Here is a 15,711-nt window from a genome sequence, read left to right as displayed (position 1 = left end):
TCCTTTTTCCTGGATAGTTAGCAGGGCTTAAGTGTTCACCTGCTCCCACTGCAAATACCTTTCTCACCTTTGTCTTTTGGACTCCCTAGTATTCTGCAAGACTCAGCTAACGTGTAATTTTCTGCACAAGGACTTTCAAGGTGTCCTAAGTAGTAGTAACTTGCCCCCTATTCCAGTATCTCTATATGTGTGTATACATACATACATATGTATAATTAAAATTTCCTTGAAGGGACTTTCATTTTTGTCTTTGAATCTCCATCACCTAAAACCATACCTAGAACCTAGTAGGGGTTAAATAAATGCTTAAATTAATTGATTCATTACATGGATGTATAGTCAAGTGTTTTTATTCCTGGGTCTTTATCTTAATCTGCAAAGAGCTTTTTATAGCAATTAAATTTGAGAATTCTAAAACTGGGAGGAACCATCATTTGCCATCCTCATTTTATGGAAAAAAGGGAAGCTACTTATCTAAGATTAATTACTGGCAGAGCCAGGGCTAAGATTTAAGTCTTTTGGCATGAACCTTAACTAGATAATTCACATAGCAGGTTGAAATTATTTAATAAAGTGTTTCTGTTTCATGTTTGTGAAGAAAGCTGTTAAATCAAAATCATGGGAATCAGGGTAGAGATAAGATAAGTAATAACTAAAGGTAGCCAGATTTCCCAAAGTTGTTTGCCTAATTGAGCAACAAATCCCCTCCCCTATTGTTATCCTGCTTCTAAGGTGCAGTGGTATGTATGAATTTTGGCCTGGGAAAGCAGTAAGGTTTGGTGTCAAAAACTCCGCATTTGAATGTGGAAGACTTCAGAGATAGACCATGTTTAGAGTTTCCTTTTTAAATGTGATTTCTTATAGTGCCACATAGGCTATCTGAAAGATACTGGTCTGAAGTATTTCAAGTTACTACCAACTCCCCAGATGCAGAAATAATATACTGAAAAAGTCTCAGAAATACTGATAGGCACACAAAAATGTAGGGTGAGAAAATTCCACTTCTTGTTTCCACTAATGATGCTAGTTAGCTCCTTTGTCAATCAGCATCAGGCCAGATAGCAATGTTTTTAATTGGTTGTTATATCAATTTGGGTAGCTAGCCACCAACAGGGAAAGCAAGAATGATGGAGGACTCTGGACTGGTTCTCTTACTCCTTCCATTAATGTGATACACAGCACTGTCTGAGGAGTTCATCTGAGATCCAGTCTCAGAATCATCTGAACATCTTGACTCTGTCCTCTCCTGCATATATACATATCCAATCAGTTTCCAAGTGCTATCAGAAAGTGATGTTTCTCAAATGTGTTTCCTTTCCACCCTTACTCTTCTTACCTTAACTCATATTTCCTCATTATCTCTAACTTAGACTATCGAAATATTTCTTCCTAATTAGTTTGATTACTCTTCTATCCATCCTACTTAACAATATTAAACAAAAATTAATGTACAGCTCTGACCATAGTCATATTACTTTCTACTTAAAATGTCAGTGGCTTCCAAAGAGTTTGTCCATCAGTTAAGGCTCCAACTTATCTTTCTACCCTCATCTCTCACTACTCTTTGTTTTTCAGACCTTTCACTTAGACATTTCACTCAAGTAATACTAGGCTGCTAACCATTCCTGGATCACATCCCCAAGCTTTCCTGCTTCAGTGTCCCTGATCATACCATTTCTTCTGCCTTAAAAATGTATTCCCTCTTTTCCCTCTCCCCATTTTCACCTGTAAAAATCTTATCCATTCATCAAGGACCAATTCCAATATCTCCATCTCCATAAAACTTTTCCTTAATCCTTCTAATTCAGAGTAATTCTGCCTCCTTGTAAATTCCCAAAGTGTTCTGTCCACAACTTTCTATGACATCTGGCACATATGGCTGGTAGTAGTGTGATTTCTGATTGTGCTTTTTCTTGCCTACTAAACAATGAATCCTAAAGGGCAACATTCTAATCTCATGTGTATTGTGGGAGCTTTCCCTATGCATAGCAAGGGCTCATTAGATATCTGTTGAATTAATTAATCAACTAATTGGCAGACTTCAGACCTCTACTCTGAATGGCACAAAGGTGCCACTTTTCCAAAGATGAACCTTTTGTTAGGATCATGGTCAATGTCACTGAGATGTCCATACTGAGTTTCCTGCTTATGCTACTAAGGCAAGGTTGTTCACCTCACCTCGAACATTCTAACGTGCTTTTTGTAATGCATTAATCTGTCTGATGAGCTATTCTTCCCATTGTGAGCTCTTGTTCTTGTTGTAAAGCACTCTTCCTGTTCAAAATGTATCAGTCTCCCATCTTTGTTCTCAACATATTCCTCCCATTTCACAAAAATAATGGATTTCTTTATCATTAATCCTCCTTACCTTCACTGGAGTGCCCTCTTCCTCATCTATAAACAACCTTAATCCAAGTCCTGACAGCCTTAACTCCACACTCAATCTCACAATTGTTGTTTATCAGTTACTATTGTGGGTTATTGTCACTGGAGGGACTGTGCCAAGTCAAGGCAATCAACATTGCTTGCTCTCAGAACTCCTATCAGTCTCTGTCTCCTATAGCATTCTTGCCAGTAATGAGCAGGATAGGAAATCCATCCCAAGGTATCTGTTACTCAGTCCTTGCTATTTTTTCCACTTTATTTTTCTTCATCTTTATTATGTGTGCAGGACTTGACATCACTCCTACATTCTGTTTTCACTGTCCTAATCTTTGGTATTTTAGGCTATGAAGTTGGAAGTTGCCTTAAAGTACTTAACCAGAACTAGTTAGACTCTGGTGCACAACAATCACCCAATACTATAGTGGGATTTTAGGGCTAGGAGAGGTCTGGTAAAGGGTCATTCAGTGTAGCCCCTGACTTTCACCTACTGGCTGGAATGTGTTAAAGTCTTGCTCAGATGAATGGAAATCTATCTTGTTTTTAAGGCTTCTTTAAAGGAGAAGATCCTTCCTCTTTTAGTCACCCGTTCTAAACACAACTGTTATTTATGAGCATAATAGATGATAAGCAAGCTGCTCCTAAATGAAGAAACTAGAGAAAAATACACCTTTTTCATTTGGGGTTTATATTGGGACCATATTACCCTTCTACTCCTAGAAAGCAGACTTTCCAGACTTAAGTAAACTGGGCCAGAGGCATCAAGGGACCCTGATGGCCTGTCACTCTTGCTTCCTAGTCAAGGTCTTCCTGGTCGTTATCAGCCCTATCCCCTAATTTAATACACACACACACACACACACACACACACACACACACACACACACACCTTAAAATATACCCAAAATTGAGATCCAAAGAAAAATCTAAGAAACTAATTAATCAATATTGGTGAAGGGATTTTAAGGCTTATTAAGCACTTTTCTTCACAATAACTTGATGAAAAAAGGTATTACCATCTTTAGTTTACAGGCAAGGAAAAAGATGGGTACGATTCATAAAAGAACACAATTAGATTTGATTTCATAAAAAAGCTTTCCTTCCAATTAGAGCTATCCAGAAATAGAATTGGGCTATCTCAGGTGGTAGTGAGTTCCTCTTTATTAGATGTCTTTAAGTAGAAGCAAGACAACCATTTAGGGGTGTGTTATAGTAGGAGTTCTTTCCTAATATGGGTTGTATTACATGGCCACTGAGGTCCCTTCCAACTCCCAAAATTCTGCTGATTCTGTGATCCTAACACTTAGAAAAGCTAACTGACTAGCCCAGAGTCAAGCAGCTATTTAGTATCTGAGACAGGATAGGAAACCTGGTGTCCTGACTCTAAGTACCACACTATTTTCATTATGCCAAGCTTTTTTTAACCTTATTTGTAGTGTCAGCCAAGACCACAAGATGGATTAAACAAGTCCCTATATTTATTCCCTGCATTCCACTACAGATAAAAAGAAATATCCTATTTTCTCAGTGCTAACTCATGGTGTGGAAGTGCCACTGGTTTTACAAAGGCTGTGCTAACAGAATACAATCTCTTATAGATCTTTAACAAGTTGGAAAGGTTTCCAAGACAGATCCAATGACAGAATGCCATGATCATTTTTCTAAGACCAATTTGGCTAAGTTCAGAAATGTTCCTTAAAAGAAAGTTTGTCATCAAGTTATGATTTTTCCCCTTGGCTGCAACAACTCACAAAGATGATCTATTAAGTTTTAAATGAGCATCAATCTGAATTGGTGGAGGGACTAGTCACTTGAAAAATCATAGATTTAAAAAAAAATGTATTTGTAATTTTTATTTGAAATTAACTTGCCTTATGCAAATATAAAAAGCTACCTCTGAATGCAGGTTTTTGTAGCATTAAGTGAAGAGTCTACAGTCACCCCATGTTGTCTTCATAAATTTATAACTACAACAATATTCCTCCTCTATCTTCATCTCATCAGACTGAAGCTTCTTTATTTTTTTAAAATTAAGCTTTATTGTTGTTTTTTGTTTTATATATCATCATAATTTCCCCTCCCTCAGAGATCTATTTCATATGACAAATAGTATTTTGGAAGGCAAAAAAGAAGAAAATTAGCATAACTTATCAATAACAATTCCTTTGTGAATTTACAAACTACAAACATATCCCTTCTCCACCTTCATCTCACTAGACTGAAGTTTCTTTTAAAAAAAATTTATTGTTGTGTTTTGTTCTGTACACAACTATAATTTCCCCAAGGACCTTACCCTCCCCTCCCTCAGAGTCCCATCCAGTATGATAATGTTTTTAAAGATTAAAAAAAAGAAGCTAGCATAACATCAGTATACTGAAAAAGTCTGAAAACATGTGCAATGTCTAACACTTGTGAACTTCCATATCTACAAAGGGGAGGGATGGGTGTGCTTTTCATTTCTCTTTTAATCCATGCTTGTTTTCTAGAATTTTGCAACCTTTACTTCTGATATTTTTGTGTTCAGTTGTTCTTTCTATTTACATTTTTGCCATTGTGCATATTGTTTTCTTAGCTATCTTTATTTCATTCTGCATCAGTTCATGTAGTTCTTTCCATGTTTCTCTGTATTCATCATGTTTGTTATTTCTTATAGCATTCTATAAGTAGTATTCTATTGCATTCATGTGCTACAATTTGTTTAAGCAAACTGATCAATAAGCATTTATTAAGCACCTGCTGTGTACCACGCACTGTGTTAGGTGCTGGGGATACAAAAAGATAGGATGGTCTTACAATCAAGTTATGATTGTCTCTACTTACAATCTAATGGGGGAGACAGTATGCAAACAAATATATACACAACAAGCTATACAGAATAAATAGGATATAATTAGCAGATGAAAGGTGCCAGAATTAAGAGGGCTTGAGACTTCTGTAGAATGTGTGATTCTAGTCAGGAAGGAAGGTAGGGAGGTCAGTAGTCAGAGCAGAAGAGAAAGAGCATTCCAGGCATGGGGGACAGTCAGAAACAAAGTCCAGAGCCAAGAGAGGGAATGTTTTGTTTGTGGAACAGCCAGAAGACCAGTCTTACTGGATTGAAAAGTACATGTTGGGTAGTAAGGAGACTAGAAAGGTAAGAGAGAGATAGATTATGAAGGGCTTTGAATGCCAAACAGAGCATTTTGTATTTATGCCTGGAAGCAATGGTAGGCATTTGAGCTTACTGAGTAGAGGGGGTGGGATGAAAGGACCTATACTTTAGGAAAATCACTTTAGGGCTGAATGGAGAATGGGTTGGAGTGGGGAAAACCTTGAAGCAGACAGACCCACCAGCAGACTGTTGTAATAATCCAGGCATGAGGTGATAAGGTCTGTACAAGAGTGATGGCAGTGTTGGAGAAGAGAAGAGGGTGAATTCAAGATGTTGTAGAGGTGAAACTGGCAGGCCTTGGCAACAGATTGGATGGGAGACAGGGAGACAGTGAAGAATCCTGGATGACTCCTAAATTGGGAGCCTGGGGTACTAGGAGAATGCTATTGCTCTCTACTGAAATAGGAAAGGTAGGAAGCAGTGGAGGGTTTGGGTGAAAGATAACGAGTTGAGTTTTTGGCATATTGGGTTTAAACATCCAGTTTGAGATGTCTGAAAAACAGTTGGAGATGTGAGATTGGAGGTCAGCAGAGAGATTGGGGCAGGAAAGGTAGATTTGAGATTGATCAGCATAGAGATGGTAATTAAATCCATGGGAGCTGGTCATATTTCCAAGTGAAATATTATAGAGGGAGAAGAGAAGACCCAGGACAGACCCTTGAAGGACATCTAGATTTAGAAGGCGTGACTTGGCGGAAGAACCAGCAAAGGAGACAGAGAAGGAGTAGTCAGATAGGTAGGAGAAAAGTCAGGGAACAGTAGTGTCCTCAAAACCTAGACATAAGAGAGTATCAAGTTGGAGAAAGTGATCAACAATGTCAAAGGTGGAAGAGAAGTCAAGGAGAATGAGGACTGGAAAAAAGGCATTGGATTTAGCAGCTAAGAGGTTATTAGTAATTTGGAGAACACAGTTTCAGTGGAACGATAAGGTCGGACACTTAATTTTAAGGGTTAAGAAGAGAATAAGAGGAGAAAAAGTGAGAGTACCTATTATATATGTCCTTTTTGAGTTTAGCTACAAAGAACAGAAGAGAAATAGGATGATAGTGAGCACGGATGGAAGGAGTCAGACAGTAGACAGGGAGAGATTGAAAATAAGTGAGAGAGTGGAGATCACAGAGGGGTCAATCTGTTGGAAGAGACAGGAAGGAATGGGATCACTTGAATCAGTAGAAGGATTAACCTTAGTAAGGAGTAAGGCCATTTTACTATGTGAGACAGGAGTGAAGTAGGAGGGAGTAGCAGAAGGCACCTGATTGATAGGAAGTGAGAAAAAGGAAAGAGTTTACTGCAAATGACCTCAATTTTTTCTGCATAATATCAGAAAAAATTTTTTGCTAACAGAACAAAAGTTGAGGGAGCCATGGGAGGTTTGAGGAGGGATGAAAAGTTTTGGAAAAGCAACTGTGGAGAGTGGGATAGTAAATTGATGAAGGAGATAGGGTAGGATTGCCTAGCAACAGTAAGCACCCAGTTGAAGTAAAACATAAATTCATAGTGGACCCAGTCAGAACAGTTTTAGGATTTTCTCAACAATTGTTCAGAATGTGTAGGAGTGAAAGTGGTAAATGGTGAGCATGATCCAAGGCTGAGGCTTGGCTGGTTAATAAGTGATACAAGGGGGCTAGAGATTCACAAACAATGGTCATCTACTGTGTTTCCAATTCTTCATCATTATAAAAAGTGCTGCTAAAAGTATTTTTGTTGTATATGGATACTTTTTTCTCATCAGTGGTCTCCTTAGGGTATAAGCCTAGTAGTGGAATTTCTGGGTCAAAGGGAATGGACATTTAAATCACTTTATTTGAACAATCCCAAACTGATTTCCAAAATGACTGTACTGTGCAATGCACTGGTATTCTTATCTTTCTATAGCCCCTTCAACATTGTCTGTGCCAATTTTTTGTCATCTTTTCCCATTTTCAGAGTGTGAATGAAACCTCAGGGTTGTTTTGATTTGTATATCTTTTTAATAGTCTTTTGGAAAGTTCTTTCATGTGATTGCCAAAAGCTTTCAATTATGTTGAGAACTGAATGTTCATATTCTTTGACTATTTGTCTTTGATTTATGTATCTCTGTATAGATATACATGTGTGTGCACATCCACATGTGTTAATTCCTTATGTATCTTGAAGGTTATACCCTTATCTAAGAAACTTGATGCAAAGATTTATTGTCGTTAAACTTTTCTTATTCTAAATGAATTAATTTGGTTTAAGCAGAAGCTTTTCAGTTTCATGCTATCAAAGTCATTTATTTTATCATTTGTAATTGTCTCTACCCCTTATTTAGTTAAAAATACATCTCTTCCCCATTTTCCAAAGAGATATATGATTTGCTTCTCCTGTAATTTTTTTACGTTATGATCTCTAATATCAAGGACATATGTCCACTAGTAATGTATTGCAAGAGGGTTGAATCAAGAGGGTAGAATGAGAACCAGTTGGGTTTTTTTCTAATTCTTCCAACACACCCCGCTCCACAACAACCCAGAAAAAGCACCAACCCAAATTCTGATGGGGAAAGCCAAGAAAAAGTCACAATGAGTCACTTTTTCAGCCCAGGGCTGCTTAGGAAGACAGACAGAGAGCTATAGGGATAATAGGGTTGGGGTTGGCCAGGAGTGCATGCAGCAACAGTAGCAGCACAACAGTTTTTCTCTACTCTGTTCTTCATATTAACTGCTCTAATTTCCTTTAAATCCGATAATTGATGATTTTGATTACTGCTGCTGTATGGTATATTTTGAGATTCGAAAGTGATATTGTCTTCTTCTGTACTTCTCATTATTCTCCTTGATATTCTAGATATTTTATTTTTCCAAATCAACTTTTTATTATTTTATCAAGTTCTCTAAGTTTTTTCTTTCATAAATTTGAGTAAGCATGGCATTAGAATTGTCAATTACCTTTGGTAGTATTATCATTTTTATTATATTGGCATGGTCTGGCCATGAGCACTAAATATTCTTCCAACTATTTAATCTGTTCTATATTTCTTTATGGCATACTTTTTAATTAATTCTATACTTTTTTGTGCTTTAGTATATTGGTCTTCAGATATTTGTGCACTGTTTAGTTATTTAGAATGAGATTTCCCTTTCTACTATTGGTCCTAGGATTTTGTTATTATTATGTGGAAATGATGATGTTGTTGAGGGTTTATTTTGCACCTGCAATTTTACTGAAGCTATTAATTGTATGAATTACTATTTTTGCTGCTTTCCAAGCATTTTCCAAGTAAGTCATTATATCTTTACCTATTTTTATACCTTTAATTTCTTTCTCTTGTCTTATTGTTATTCCTAGCATCTCCAGAATCATATCAAATAACAGTGAAGACAATCAGCCTTTCATTACTCCTATATTTATTGGGAAAGGGCCTAGAGTATCACTATTGCATATGATATTTCCTTTTGGCTTTAGATATGTAGTTTTTATGATATTATAAAAGATTTATCTATGCCTATACTTTGTAGGGTTTTTAGCACAAATACATTTTGCATTTTGTCAAAGGTTTTTTTTTTGCATCTATTGAGATAATCACGTAGTATGTGATGCTTTTGTTTTTTGATGTGATTGTATTGATTGTTTTCCTAATGTTGTGTAGCAGCAAGCACCCCAGCGTCCCCAGGGTTTCTGTCAACACAGGTTCTTAGATCTGCTTTGATAAAGGAAAGCAACTCAAAATGGGTTAACAAGCTTATTTTAATCAGTCAAATATGTATCGTTTACCTAGTTCAGGGGAAAAAGGTCAGCACCCCGAACTTCAGAATATACAGACAGAATTATCAAGACAGAGAAACAGATCAAGTAGACAGTTTCCAAACTGTTCAACCATTACATCCATACCAAATCAACATCTGGGTTTCATCAATATCTGGGTTTTTCAAAGCCGGGGGGCTCTCAACAACGGCTTCCCATAGTCTCATCTGATCAAATCACAGAACACTTCTCAAAGTGAGCCCAAAACAAAGCCTCAAATCAGGGTTTATATAGCCTTCTCCTGGCTCAGATAATGTAACAACCTTCTGGACCCACTGGCCAATCAAAAAGTATTTACTGAAAAACAAGCCTCCCACCCCAGGCTCCAGGTGCACTTTAGCCTAGGGGCAGGGAAGATCTTAAAAATTTACATTCCCATTACATGTTGAACCATCTTCCTATCCTTAGTAGAAATCTATTTTTGTCATAACTAATTATTTCTTTGATGAATCACTGTATTCTGATTGACAGTATTTCACTTATAATTTTTAATCACTATTCATTAAGTATATTGGTCCATAATTCTCCTTCTATGCTTTATCCTTCACTAATTTAAATATTAGTACTATATGGTCTCAAAAATATTATCTGGGAGAGTGCTTTCTTTTAAAATTTTTGAGAATAATTTGTGAAATGTGGGTGCTAATTTTTCTTTAAAAGTCTGATATAATTTCTCTGCAAATACATCAAAACCAAGAATTGTTTTTCCATTGGTAGATGTCATAGCTAATTCCAATTCTTTCTGAGATTAGATTACTTAATATGTTTATCTGGTCTTTTGTGAGGCTGAGGATTTATATTTTTGAAGTTATTCTATTTCGTTTGTGTTTTTTAATTTGTTAAAATATAATTTATAATAGATTCTGATTAATTTTTTTATTTCTTTTCATTTTGTAGTGATTTCCCCTTGCTCATTTGCTATTTTGTTAATTTGATTTTTCTTTTTAATAAGATTGGCTAACGGTTTAGCAATTTTATTAATATTTTCAAAGAAGCAGCCTTTATTTTTACTTATTTTGGGGCTTAGGGTTTTTTTTTTGTCTTTTTTCCTCCTCTAACTTTTATTTTTTATGCTTACTTTAGATGTATTTATTTGTTGGATTTCTAACTTTTAAATACATATGAAGTTCATTTATCCTCTCTATTTTGTTCATATATGTTTGTGGGGACATGGTCTCTGAGGATCGCTTTAGTTGCATCCTAGAAATTTTGATAGGTGTTTCATCACTATCATTTTCTTTCACATAGTAGTACATTACTTCCATGGCTTGCTCTTTGACATATTCATCATTTAGAATTTCATTATTAAGTCTCCATGTGAGTCTGTATCCTTTATTTTTGCTCCCTGACCTGAATACTGTTTTTATTGCATTATGGTCTGTAAAGTGTTTTATTGCATTATGGTCTATAAAGTGTCAGGCCCCACTTTTGTAGTATTGAATCCTTTTCTTCAGCGTCATTCTTAAGGAAGCTGCTCTTTTAAAAATTATTTTAGTTGCCCTTTTTTGGACACAATCCATCCCTATTATTTCTTTGTTTGTTCTTGTTCAGTTATTTCAGTCACATCCAAACTCTTCATGACCCCATTTGGGGTTTTCTTGGCAGAGATACTGGAGTGGTTTGCCATTTCCTTCTCCAGCTCATTTTACAGATGATGAAACAGAGACAAATGGTTAAGTGACTTGCCCAGGGTTACATAGCTAGTAAGTATCTGAGGTTGGATTTGAACTCAGGTCTTCCTTACTCCATTGTGCCACCTGCCTGTTCCATACCATTCATTGAACCTTTATCAAACATGTATTATATGCAAAAAACTGTGCTTCGAGGTAGGGGATAATCAACGCTAAAACCGCTAAAACAAGACATCTCTGTCCTAAAAGAACTGATCATCCTGTAACTTTCTCCAAAGGTTCATGATTATTAACCTCAGCTTTGGATGGGACCTTCCCAGATATCATCTAATCCAACAATCATATCTGTACAGCAATTCTATCTACAGCCCCCTCTGGTTCAGATCCTGATGTCCCTCCACCTGGACAATTACAATAACCTCTTACTTGTTCTCATAACCTGCAATCTCTCTCTCTTTCCAATTCAAAGTCTCTAATAACATAGGCTGTCCATGATGGACTCCTAATCACTAGCGTCCTTCAAAGCTCTGTTCAAGTGGCTCCCTGTAATTACTCTGAATATACTTTGTATTTAATGCACATGCTGTTTTCCCTAACAGAAAATAACCTCCCTGAGGGCAGAGACTTGATGTTGTCTTTTTCTTCTTTATATCCCCAGAGGTTACACAGTAGCCCAGTAACTGGAATATAGTAGATACTTATAAAATATTTCTTGACTAAATGAATTCAATCTGAAAGTACGCCTAAGCTTTCACCTGCCAGTTTCAAGTCATGGGACACTGCTACCTTTTGAGGGACCTCATTCCTTTTGAGTATAGTCCTAACTTTAAAAGAAAAGTTTTTCTTTATATTAAGCTTAAATCTACATCTTTGCAACTTCTTTCTAGGGCACTATGGATTAGGTTCTGTAACCAGGTTATCGATGGTAGTTTGAAGTTAGCATTTCTTAAGCATAGAATGTCAGTAACCCCCTTCTCATACATGAGGCTCCCAGAATAGCTACTCCAAGTTCAAAGTATTCTATGAGTGGCTCACAAATCCCTAAAACTGTGTTTATTTTCTCTCTGATCAGTCAGAAAATGCAATTAGTTCAAAGAACAATTAATGAAAAAACCTAGTAAGAGAGGTCATGGTCAAACATTCTTTACATAAGCCTAGCATACTTTTCCTAAATATATAGTATCAGTGAAAGAGTGATAATATATAGAGATCACATGGGGCACACATATGGGGAACATGTATGTCTAGACCACACATATGGAAGAGTAGCTAATGTCCCTGAGAGTTATAGGACTACTATTATCTTCTGGTGGTGTCATCTCACAACTCTGTCTCTGCTGGTCTTGAGTCAACTGGAGAGTAATTTTTTTTTGTTCCACACTAGTACAGTGGTAACTGCTGGATATGTAATCAAAATTAAATATTGCTCCCAGCTAACTTTTGGGCTCATCTCTTCAGGATCTCCCAAGCTGTCTGAGCTCCAGTCTGCTGGGATATAGTGATTGGATCTCTCCATAATGAGGGCAAGCTTTAGTCTACTTATACATACCTGGCATCTTTAAATTTCTCTTTGGATCACCTGTGAGATCAATAACAATAGTAGAATTATGGGGGTGGCCAGGTAGCGCAGTGAGTAAGAGTACCAGCCCCAGAGTCAGGATGACCTGGGATCAAATCCGGGCTCAGACACTTAGCACCCACCTAGAAACACCTGGTCGTGTAATCTTGAGCAAGTTACTTAACCCCAATTGCTTAGGGGCGACCAGGTGGTGCAGTGAGTAAGAGCACCGGCCCCAGAGTCGGGATGACCTGGGATTGAATCCAGGCTCAGATACTTAGCACCACACCCAGAAATAACTGGCCATGTAACCTTGAGCAAGTTACTTAACCCCAATTGCTTAAAAAAAAAGAAGAGTAGAATTATGGATAAATAGGGAGAATATTAATACAGAATATTCTGGTTCTTTCCTAGCTTGTCTTTTAAGTTGTCTGTAGGATAGCTCAGACTCTTCTTACCATTTGACCTGGTGCCTTTGACCCTCCTACTTCAAAAAACAGTATGGAAGTGGGACTCTCCTTTACCTCTTTGGAACAAACCCAGAAAAGAATTCATTGAGTTGCCTTTTTCTCCCTCTCAAGTCTGAAGTATCTTTAACCTGTGATAATGAAGCAGCCGTTACTGATCCTCCATTCTTGTCTTCTTATGGACTCCTACCCTTGGCAAGGCCTTTCATGGCTTTTTGACACTGAAGATAGAGATTGTAGTTTTTCACCAGAGGGAAAAAAATGTAAGCCACAACTGAGACTTTCAAACATCATTGTCACCTTACCACTAAATAAATGATCCAAGGACAGGACCATAGATTTTAAAATGTAGAAGGAATTTCAGTCAGAGACCTTTTCTTCTAATCCCTTCACCTTCCAGATGAAGAAATAGAGGCAGAAAAGTAAAGTAGCTTGTATCTAAAACATTCTAAGACATTAGATGTCTTCTGAAGGTCAGACATCTAATAGTGGCAGAACCAAGATAACTAGACTCCTTCCTGCCTCCCTCCCAAGCCAGTGCCTCCTTCTACTGTACTACACTGGAAACTACTCCAATATGTTCAAAATATATCCAATAAAATATGCAAGTAGGCTAAACTTTCTCTCAACCCAATGCCAGAGGTTATACGGAGCTTGGGTCATAGCTTTAGGGACCTCTCAGAGGTCCTCTATTCTAATACCCTTCATTTTACAAATAAAGAAGTGAGGCCAAGTGAAATGACTTGCCCAAGGTAAAAAGTGGCAGAGCTGGGAGTTGAACCTAGGCCGTCTAAAGTTGGAGCTAGTACTCTTTGCACCATGCCACAATGGAAACTTTTCACCAGTAACTTCCAACACATCCAATTAAATATTAAGTATGCTAAGCTTAAACCTCAGCTAAAGGAGAGGGACAGGATGAAAGGTATCATGAAATTGATTCTATAAGTAATCAAAATTAGGCACAGAGAAATTGTTCAAGGTCACAATGTATCTGTGGTAGCTATGTGGCACAGTAAATAGAACATGGGGCCTTGGGTAATGAAGACCTGAATTCAAATCCAGACTGAGGCATTTGTTGTTTGTCCTTCATTTTCAAAGAGGACTAATGACATCACAGGTGATGTCTTGATTCGTGAATAAATTGAATTTAAGTGAGGCAGGTTTGCACAAAGTCATCAGCCTCTCTCTCTTCTTCCAGTCATCAAAAGTCCAGTGGCAAAACAAAAGTCAAGATGACTGGCCTGGGAGGCAGTGGGTGACCTTGGTGTCTTTGATGTCTGACGAAGCTCTAAACACTCCATAGCACCTACTTCAGCTGCCTCCATGATCAGTGGAACAAATTGTTCTCATCCAGCCATTCTGCTGCAGAGAGTCTTCACATGCTTGGGGTAGACATTCCCTTAACTCACCAATAGGTTTGAGGCCTGTCAGTTACCCCCAACCTGGTCTAGTCCATCTGCTCAGATGGTTTATTGGGGAATGGCCTCTATGCATGCCACAGCTTCTTGGAGCCCATAGATGAGAATTGGGTGAATAAGGTGGATGCCAAAGGTGGATGCACAGCCCTGAAAAGGGCTCAGCAAGCCCTCCCACCACAGGTGCTAGTCCTTTTGAACACCCCAGACACCCCATATACTTATTAGCTCTGTGAACCCAGGCAAGACACTTAGCCTCTGTCTAACTCAGTCTCCTCAAATTTAAAATGAGGATATTAGTAGCAGTTACATTCCAGGACTGCTGTGAGGATCAAACAATATTTATTAAGGGTTTAACAGTGCCTGGTAACCTATGGTACTTACCTGCTCATTCTCTTCCCTTCCCCACCCTACCTTACAAAATGGACCTATGTGAAACCCCAGATGCTTGGCATCTGATGGTACTCTTTGCTTAGACAATAAAGGTCCTATCACATTCACTACTTACGCTTCAGGACAAACAAAAAGTACGAGTGTTTTGTGTTAATATCCTATTATCATTAGAGTTTATCTTCTTCGATTATTTCCTTACTCATTAACTCTTAGAACAATGTTGATAGGATCAATAGCTACTGGATAAAACTTAGCACGGTGTAAAAGACATAGTTATAAAATACGCATTAAGAATAGTTCTAGTTTAAAAAAAAGTAGTTCTAGAAAAGCAAGAGGGAAAGAGCTTGACATCTGCATATCTGAGTCTCTTCATCTAGGAGACCTGGAAAGTAGCGCTCTGCTACTTAGTGTCTATATGATATACATACATACATATATATATGTATGTATGTGTATATATATGTATATGTGTGTGTGTGTGTGTATATATATATATATATATATATATATATATATTATGACCAGACCATTAACCAAGAACTTTGCTGGTTTTTGACTTAAATACATTTTATTTAATTAAGAGGGGTCTGCCCCCCCACTTCATCTCTTGTAGAGTTTCACTCTCTTTATAGGCAAGATGGTTTGCCCAAATCCCCTTCTGTTGTACTTTTCAACCCATTTTCCTAAGTAAAAAGAATAGTTGACCATCAAATAAGAAAAAATTATTAAATTGTTTGTTCTACTAGATCATATTGAATGGTTTAAAAAGGTTTTTTTTCTATCTAGTTGAAGACCTTTAAGAAATGCTCCTCTCTACCTTTTCTTCTCTGAAATTTATAGCTATTGGTTTATTATTTTAAATAAATCCTCAGGGTAGCTTCACTATGTTTTTTAAACTAAAATCTTGCACCGGTACAGTGACTCAAGGCTAGCAGAGTATCTCCTTCCA

The sequence above is a fragment of the Petaurus breviceps genome, unplaced genomic scaffold, assembly GCF_028583685.1.
Source record: "Petaurus breviceps papuanus isolate PSGF00001 unplaced genomic scaffold, PetGlider_PUasm1.0 37, whole genome shotgun sequence".
NCBI lineage: Eukaryota > Metazoa > Chordata > Mammalia > Diprotodontia > Petauridae > Petaurus > Petaurus breviceps.
This window is presented reverse-complemented; position numbering follows the sequence as displayed.